Here is a 10412-nt window from a genome sequence, read left to right on the forward strand (position 1 = left end):
TGCACATCTTTATTGAAAAATTGAGCAGTGTATTTAGTTCTGATTTGATACTTGATATATAGAGTGAATTTACATGGCATAATGCAGTTGAATATGTAGATACCATGATATTGTTGATATCACAATACAAAAATATAAAGGAAATATTTGTATGAAAAGGAGTTGCCTAATAGTCTGTAAAGCATGTAGTTTAACGCTGCTGCCTGCTGTTGCCTAAATCTGTTTTTCTAGCATGTTGGTTGTTTCGGATCTGTTTCTGAGGCATCTAATTCTCGCTCTACATTGTAAAAGCAGCTTATGTGCCTGATTTAAAGTATGGATGTGGCTATGGGACAGGAACCAAAAAAGTTAGGTTTTGCAAGATTCAGTATTGAAGTAACCATATCCCTTCTTGGTTTAGAATTTTGTCTAATGTGAAAGGGAAATCTGTCTGAGAAGAACTTGAAACCACTTTTCTTTGAAACCAATCTTTTTTGAACCATGGTTAAAACAATGTGATGATTCCACCTATCCCAGCTTCCAGCCTTTAGCCCTCTGTACATGCCCCAGTGCATTCACTGGGAGACACTGAGGTCTTTTTTAAAACACATCATCTCAAATGTAAAGTCTGTGGGACTTCAGAACTGACTGGAAATTGGAAATAGTCCTTACTATTCCCCCGTCCAGGTGCAGGACCTCGGTATTGTTGAAATTCATGAGGTTCACACAGGCCCACCTCTCAAGCACGTCAAGGTCCCTCTAGATGGCATCCCTTCCCTCCAGTTTGTCCACCACACCACACACATCTTGGTGTCATTGGCAGACTTGATGAGGGTGCACTCAATCCCACTGTCCAACAAAGATGTTAGCACTTCAGCACCAGTAATATTGATCCCAGTGCCTCCTCAACATCACTCAACACTGGTCTCAACTTGGACATCAAGCCATTCACCACAATTTATTCAATGTGACCACACAGCTGATTCCTTACCCACCAAGTTCCCACATCTCTCCAGTTTAGGGACAAGCCTATTGTGCTGGATAATATCAAATGCTTTGCATCAGTCCAGGTAGATGATGCAAGGAGGATCTCTTCCATGATCCTGCCAGGCACTGAGGTGACACCGACTGGCCTGTAGTTCCTTGGGTGTTCCTTTTTCCTGTTTTTAAAAATGGCAGTTATGATTCCCTTCTTCAAATTATTGTGAACTTCACTGAGGTGCCACAACTTTCCAAATCTGATGCATAGTGGCTTAACAACTTCATCTGCCACTTCCCCCATGACCCTCTAATGCATCTCACCAGGTCCAATGGACTTTTACACTTTCAGGTCCCTTAGATGGTCTCAAACCTGAACTTCTCCTACAGTAGGTGGTACTTCATTCTCAGTACTCCAGATGGAGTGAAAATACGTTAGTATTTTTTCCTGAAACTACTCTTGCAATAACGTTTATGCATGTTTGATGGTATAAGTACATTTGCAGGTACCTAAGAATAGCCACATAAACTTAAAGTATTAAAAATTAATGACAGTAACAACAGCGACCGATAAATAAACAATGGCCTAAATGTTACATCTCAAAATACAGAGTTACTAGTTCTGGCACCTGAAAATTTGCTTTATTCATGATATTTTCTGTGCAAGTGCCAATATTAACCACTCCAGAAATTATATTTAATAACTGCTATAAAGTGAATTTACAATGACACTTGCATTTTAGTATTTGGTCCAGAACTATAGTGGTTTTTACTGAAATTGAAATTAGGTAGGAAAGAACATTGAAAACAAGGGTGATGCTTCATCCAAAACTTCCAGTAGAAAATCATATGTAGTTTTTTATTGTGTTACAACAATGGCTAGGTATAATGTGTAGGAACATATTCAAAATCTAAGGTAGAAAACTATTCTTTAATTGATTTATTTCAAAGAAATCTTGAAAAAAAGGTCAGAGGTCAAAGCAAACATACCCTATTAGTGGATGTAATGCAGTTAATTATAGCTAATTTGTAACACTTCTCTGAAACATTACATATTCATTAATAACAAATTAACAATTCTATTACTTGCACAAGTATTTATATTTAAAGAAGTGTATGTAGGAGAAAAAATGAAGAATGTGGTAGTTGGTTCTACTGTATCTGTTAAAGCTTTTCTTTTCCATTAAGAAGCTTTTTATGAAGAACTCTGAAAGCATTTTAACTTGCCTTATCTTAAAAATCATCATACAGAATCTTTTGTATGCCTAATTTTCACTTCATTATTTCCATCTCCATGGGTGTGACCATGGAACACACTATATTATCTTTTCTTTGGAATGTGAAGTTGCTTTATAGGCTTTATTGGGTATAAACAATGTAAATGTCTTGAGACCAATTACTAAATTGTTCATTAAACAATGTGGGTAACAACAATTCTTTGAAATTCTCTCCAAGTTGTCCCTGATTTGCATGCACAGTTGAATCCATTTTTCCCCTGTATTCCACCCACTGGCTCCTACCTACAGTGAGCTGCTTCTATCCCTGAATCATCTGTAAAGATTCCTGCTTTCCAGTTTCCTGTACTGGGTGGTAGCTTAGCTGGATTAGGCACTTATTTGAACAATAATATAAAATTCTTGTTTGGGTTATCTTGTTCACGATTTGACAAGTGAATGCCTCCAGTTATGGTTCACTTCTGGTTTTGATAGATTTCTTGTAAAAGAAGTTCCTGTACACTTTTAAGTCCCTCTCCGGCACTTAGCCATCTGAAAAAAGATAATTACTACTGCATTAATGTGGTGTTATGAAATGTAGGTCCTCCACAGCGTATTGACTTGGACTGAATTAATAGCGAAGGATTACGTTTAGGCATTTGGATTAATTTATTTTCTTGAGCTTTTCTGTAACTAATCACCAAAGAGATCATCTGGTATATCTTTCTTTCTTGGTTCATCTACTACAGTTTACATATTCTAGTTTACATAAAGTGAGCAAAGATGAGATTGTGATCACTCCACTTACCCAATCGAATGTAATTTCATTCTGTAACTAGCTTCAAAGAAAGGCAAAACAGATAAAAAGTCTATGAAATTACTTTTGTGTGTAATATGATATGGGATACTTCAGCATGGGAAAGATACAGCTTGAGAAAAGGGGGTATAAGAGTAGTACACATAATGATGAGCAAGAGAAGGAATAGGAGCTGACAGTTCTTCATCCCTTTCAGTGAAAGAATAAGAGACCCTCAGTGGAGACGAGTAAGGTACAAGTTCAGAAAAAGAATTTTTCTTCATGCAGTGGGCAGCAGAGCTGTGGAACTTCTTGCAAAACAACATTGCAGTTGCAAAGAGTTTACAAGGTTCATGAGAAGTTTGGATGTCCACTGGAAGACTTTTGCACTGAGGGTGATTAAGTACAGAAGTCACATGGGATTCCAGAAATCCCTTGAGATGAAAACAGTTGGAATCTGAGCACATATTAGCCATTCACCCGTCCTGTTCACCCTCTTCCCCAAGTACCTGCTTATGACCTGTGCTGGAAACAGCTTTGGATCTACATTGATGAACAGACTGAACCAGTATTTCCATTCTTATGTTTCAACTTCATAGATTTCAGGGAATTGTTTGTTGCTCTATAAAAAGAGAGATATGTTTGTACACATCTCCACTCTCATTTTCTCACCCATCATTGCCTCACCAGACTTCATACTTTCCAGTAGCCACCTGGAAATGGATTTCCTGCTGGTTTAATTACTCTAAAAGCTGACAAACCTGTTGACTGCTCTCACCACAGCAGCTGTTCAGACATTCCATTATATATAACCCATGTAATTGTCCCCTGTTAACTTGCCAAACAGCATGCAGTTGGCTGAGAAAACAAGTCATGGCAATTGTTCCTTTATGACTGGCATGCATCACCTCCTCGGTAACTTAGATCACACAAATAGCATGTGTTTCTTAACTATATTGTCTGTGCCCTCCTGCCCACATCAATACAGATAATAATGGTGCAGTCTTCTGGTAATGGAACAGGTAATTATATATCTCCCACAAACATTCTTATATTATTCAAGAATTCATACAGAGAAACATGCTAAACATTGTTATTCTGACCCAATTTTGATACTGTGCATGTATTTGTGATTCTCTCTTGCAAGTAGACTGTGTTCATTGTCAAGACAATCACTATACAATGGTTGCAGACAAAAGCTAGACTAAGCTGAATTCAAGTTTATGATTAAATAACTGCAATGGCATGACGCCTTTTTTAGAACATCAGTTAAAAGTAATTCAAGTATCCATAGGCATCAAAATAACGTTTTAGGGCATTCAAACAATCCTACCTCTGCCATAAAATGAGGTGGTAAAGTAATTGTGTTGTTATAAGATTATATTTGTGTCTGTTTTCAAAGACTGAATTACATATGGGGGGAAAAAAAAACAATAAAAATCTTTTTGAGATTCTTCTTACTAAAATGTTTAACAAAAGTGCGCTCTCATTTCCATCCATGTTTCCACTGCATGGAAGTGCATGGAACCTTTTCATATTACATAGCTCCTGATATTTTTACATTCATCACTAGAAAAAATCCACACATGGAATTGCAGGTTAAAATAAAATCAGTTGTGAATGATTAATTTAATCTTAAATGCTTATTGCAACAACAACAACAAAAAATCTAAAGCAGAAAAAAAAAACACATTTACTTACAGTGTCTTAAGGGGTGTTAACATTTGCATGTCTTCTGCCGTAACATATGTCAAGGGAAAGTAGTATTCTAACTAATGTCTTTATAACACTAAATAAACCTTGTCCAGAGAATGATGCACCATTAATATTACAAAAAGTCTTAGAATATCTTTAGTAAGCACAAACTGCAATGCGTGACGAGTTCTCTTACATTTGTATATAGATTTGTATTGTGTAAATGTTCTTTTTTCCCTCATATTGTATAGATGGGGTGTTTTATTACAGCAAGACTTCTTATCTTACCTCAGGCTGTGAAAATGTTATTTTAACTTCTTTCAGAATAATGTCAAAACCTGTCCATTAAAATTAACCGTTAGCATGTGAACTGCAAGCTGCTTAGCAGCACAACCTCTTCAGCTAATAAAGACCAGTCCTCCCTCCCCAGCCCCCCAAATAGTAAAGTGAGCCATTGTAAGCCTGAACTTCCTAGTACAACTGTTTACCCCATTTACAACTGTCACTGGAGGTCATTCAAAGGCAACCTGCATGAACTTTACCTTCACCCAGTAACCCTCAAAACTATCCATTATAATACCCATCAACCTTAGGAGGAATGAAGCAGAAGAGAAAGCTATTAGGCAACAAAGAACAAGAGTTATAATGAAATAAGAGTCTGCAACAGCTTTCTTGGTAGAATGATATTTTTTCACTTCTTTGAAAACATAAAAGCAAATAAGGCCCAGAAAAAGAATAATGAGTCTGAGAATCAGCTTAGTGGAAACTGTTAAATACAGATAGGAAATAAACCGTAAAAGAGCCTTGGGTGCAAACAGAAAGGAGGCCATTATTTTATGACTCCCTTTCCTCCCTTTTAGTTACCAAGATTATAGCTATATTTTATTGCACTAGCCAAGCAGTCACAGAAGTCAAGATGTCTGTTTGTGCTTGTGCAAATATTGCCAGAAGAAATTTGTCCTGGCAAGTAAGTCTATCAACTTTGACTAATGATATCCAGCAGGTCTTACTTCCTAAGGGAAGGATTAATTTCTCATTAATGACAATTGTACAGATGATATCACAATTCATTACTCAGTTCACTGCTCAGAAAAAGACTTAAGGAGGTCAGTGTTCTGCCTCAGCATTGATTTTCCCCCCTCCCCCTCCTGACTGAGATATGTAAACTTAGAAACTCAGAATCCTTATGCTTTTGAGTGAATGAAAGTAGCTGTATCTAAATGCACTCCCACAACACAACATATGCAAATGCCACCTCTTGGATTCATCACAATGACCCCAAATCCCTTTCTTTGTCCCCAAAAAAAGAAGTTCATAAAGTACAGTGAGAACTAAAATAGAAGTCCCTCTTCCAGAACCTGATTCAAATGCATTGAATATGCTCCTTTCCCTGCCCTTCACCCATCCATTGCAGCAGGAACTCTGGGAAGGCTTTACCTTTACAACTTTTGCCGTATAAAACTTCCTTTTGGCAACTTGAAGAAATTTATTTGATCCAGACTCTTGGATATACCATCTTTCACACCAAAGACTCACAAACTACTAAAGAATAAGCAGCTGTTCGACAGCATAAAGCAAGGCTACTTGGCAGTTTAGGACAGGAAGTACAGAGAGTTACCATATGCAGCTTTAAAAAGTTGGGGCAATATCCAACCTGGAATGTGGCCAAGACACTAGATCTAACAACTCTATTCCCACAGGCTCTGAGACATTTATTTCTTAATCCCCTAAATCTACTTTAATTGTGTGTAAGGAAATGTCTGTGTTAAAAGAAAAAGAAAAAAAGGGTTACAGTAGTTCTTTTACAGCTCTTTGTCTGCACATACTACTCAAATCAAGTTTCCACCCCACTATTACACTTCCAATTACTGATCTCTTCTAATCTGTTCCTGTTTCCTATCATTTTCTCAGTTACTTTGCTTCTCTTGACTCTACTTCATTAATTTACTGCTAGCTCTTCCTGCCTGTTGCTCCCCATTCTAACCCTTTAATTAGTGCCTTCTGAAGTTGATTAAGGTAGCAAAGAAACTCCAGTTCTCACTGCCAGTTTACTGATAAAAATGTGGAATAGATAGATACAATTGAACAGCTGTCTTGTCCTACCACTTAATTATTTTTTCTTACATTTATACTTAAAACTTGCAGTTTCACAGACTTCCATAACTTGTGCACTAAATCAGTTCTGCTTTCTGAGTAACTGGCAGACAACACCTTTCCAGAGGATCCTGGATCACAGATTTTTAATAACAGAGTCCTCTCTTTGGGATATTATATTTTTCACCATACTCAGCAGCAATATAAATAATCATTCAATCTTCTGGGAGACATGGGAGATCATACATGCTAAATATTTGCTCACATCACAATTATTTTTTTTCTAGTTTTGGAAGGTCATTTGAAGAGGTGGTCTACATTATTTTATTCAGAGATAGCATTGTGGTGCTGTGTATAAACAGATTGACGCTTATTTTGCTGGTTACCCTAAACACCATAAATTAACAAATTCCACTGACCAAAAGATTTATACATAGGATCTGTAAAATAGCAAAAATAAAAAAAAAACTAAAGCAGTTTAGAGGGGTTTTTTTAAGTACAACTTAAGAAATGGACAGGCAGTAAGAAAGGATATTATTTTTTTTCAGAAATGTTCATTATTTAAAATATCATTTATATTCACAGTCAGATTTTTAAAATTCTCAAGTATTTAGAATAGCATATCCAAGAAATGTGTTGTAATCTCTACTGTAATAACCATGTCTAAACATTTTAGGGAGGGTTACGTATATTACATTGACACAAGCTTCTGAAGAGTCCACATAAGCCACACTTGCAAGGGGCTCTAAAGTATACACTTTGTTGGGCGGAGTTCTGGTTTCACTTTGGCAATGGTGCACACTTCAAAGGCTGTAGAGTGTAATGTCAGTTCAACATTACACGGCTGCTTCTGAAGAGGAAGTCCTTAGAATAGGGTGTAGCCTCCATAGATGTTTAACCTGGAGGTTGTGAAAGTCCCTGGAAAATAAATCAGTTATGGCTCGATGAGTCCTAATTCTGCATTTGCAACCATATTACATGAGAAACTAGAATAAATGGCACCAAAAGATTCATTTAGCTAAAAAACCCCAAACAAAAAAATGCACAAGAAATCAGAGAATAATGAAAGATTCTGAAAACTGTACCAAATAAGCTAATCAAACCCCCTATTTTAATTTTATTCTAAACTAGAAATTTAATGAAATATAGTCCCTTTTTTCATTATATACAAAAGATGGGTGAAAGTTTCTTAAACTGAATTTTCAAATAGAAAAGTGCTGTGAATTATTGCTCTTATTGCTCCCATGCTCTGACTCCCTTTAGGCTTCTTCAAGTGCCTGAAGCCTTTGTTTAGAGAAAGTAAACATGACTTGATTAGATGAGATTAAGTTTGATTAGATTCACCTGCCCCCTGTTTTCATCTATGCACTTTTCTTGTTGTAAGGAACTGATCATTTACAGCAGGATAAAAAGGGGAAGAAAGAGCATAAAGAAATCAAAATATTAAAAAATAATAAAAAAGGAGGAATGTCTCAATCCATTTGCCTAATAGCTTAATTGCTCATTCAGAACAGCTGGTTCCCATTCAACAGGAATAATGAAACAAGTTGTCCATGAATCAACGATGTGCCTTTCTGGCCAATAAGGTAAATGATATCCTGGGCTGCATTAGAAAGAGCTACTAGAACTACCAAGATGATAATGGTCTGGAGCATCACTCATATGAGGAAAGGCTGAGAGAACTGGGCCTGTTTAGCCTAGGGAACAGAAGGCTCAGAGGGGATCTCACCAATGTGCATAAGTATATATGAAGGTAGGGTACCATGAAGATGAGGCTGAACTGTTCTCAGTGTTGCCAGCTGATGAGATGAGAATCAACAGGTGTAAACTAGACCATAGGAAGTTCCATCTGAACATGAGGAAGTACTTCTTTATTGTGAGGACTGAGTATTGGAATAGGTTGCCCAGAGAGGCAGTGCAGTCTCCTTCCCTGGATGTATTTAAGAGTTGTCTGGACACAGTCTTGATTAATGTGCTCTGGGTATTGCGCTCCCAGCTTGAGAAGGGATATTGGACCAGATGACCTCTGGTGGTATTGTCCAGTCTCAATCATTCTGATACTCTGTGATAAATAGATAAATAATTATGAAATTAGTCATGTACTGCTGTGAAGACAGTGGCATTATCTCTGACAGTTTTATGGTTAAACAATTTTGTTATAGCTCATTAAGTTGGCAATAAAATGTAATATCAGATTCATTTTTTTTTCAACTCCAATGGAAATATCAATGTATGCCAAATGAAATAAACATTTATTTACCTTAAATTTCAGAATTTATTAGATAATTTCTTTATATTGAGTATCCCTATTTATGAAATCTGAATGCTGCCATTATTCTAACATAATATTAATGAAATCTCTGCTATTACTTATTCTAAAGCAACCTGAATTGTCATTTTTTTAACTGAGATTTTAAGGTGTGTGCAGATCTTTAATTCACATAAATGCACAAAGAAAACTTACTTATAAAATGTTATAAGACTAAGAATTTTAAAAAAATAAATATCAATATAAAAAAATCTATTGTATCAGGAACCAAAATATCTCCTTCTCTTTCTCTTTTATTTTCACTAACATTTTTCTCAGGTATGGTATTCCAGAATATCCCTACCTCATTTAAACATTAGAAAGGAAACCTAAACATTGTCTCTGGTCTGAAGTAGTGCTCGGGTTTTTTTTTTCATTTATTCTATTCTTGTAAAAGTGTCTGTGTTGCTTCCCCTCCTCTCACTTTCAAAATTCTTTTCTATGCTAGGGAAGTTTCAGATTTAGCAAAGCATCTGAAATGGAAAAAGAAATTCTAATGTACAAACTTTTGGTTTTGCCTGTCTTTTTAACACTGATGAAACTTTCAGTTGTTCATTTTCACATGGGTTTTTTCTCATAAAAGTAAGTTCTCAATGTCTTACCACAGCTGATGGATTTCTTTTGTAGTGCCTATGGAAATTGAAGATCATGCAGTTATTTTAATCTTGCAAATTGTGTTAGACCTGAGGATATGATTCAACACTAGATTTGAGAGTATAAATTTCTATTGGAATAAATGTATGTATTTACGTCGGGGCAAGCAATCGGGAAATGCATTGCTTGTCTACCTGCCTGACATTGTCTAAATATATAATGTTCTAGACAAAAACTTCCCTGAGCACCTGAACTTCTTTTTCTGCATATCTTGTGATGCCTCTGCCCTTGCTCAGTTAAACACCTAGGCTGACTCTGAAATGGATAAGGCTCTTGAGATCAGCAGACAGAGCCATGGCACTTGTGCCATCAAGAGACTGCAGGCTGTTCAGCAAGGCGAGCACCGACAAAACCTAATTCTTTCAAATTCCACTGAGCTCAATTGACAATATAGATGAATCTAGTGAAAATATCAGGGCCAAGTACGTTGTTTCATAGTTTAGTAGGCAGACTACTTAGAGAGAGGTGTATTTTAGTCCCGACTAAGCCTCAGGACATTTAAACCTACATCTACCTTAGCCCAACAAAGTGCCTTTATTCATAGTGTATGCAGGTGTGTGAGTGACAGCCTTTTGCTGACTCAATTTGAGCTTCTGTGCATCCAGGAAAGTAAATTCATACAAAGAATTCCAGACTTATACTTAATGTCTCCATTGGGAAGAAGCATTTTTACTGGTGGTGTTACTACTTTATA

Source organism: Pezoporus flaviventris, unplaced genomic scaffold (genome assembly GCF_033815535.1).
Source record: "Pezoporus flaviventris isolate CSIRO_AGI_PZ_B2104156 unplaced genomic scaffold, CSIRO_AGI_Pfla_v1 ptg000003l, whole genome shotgun sequence".
Taxonomy (NCBI): domain Eukaryota; kingdom Metazoa; phylum Chordata; class Aves; order Psittaciformes; family Psittacidae; genus Pezoporus; species Pezoporus flaviventris.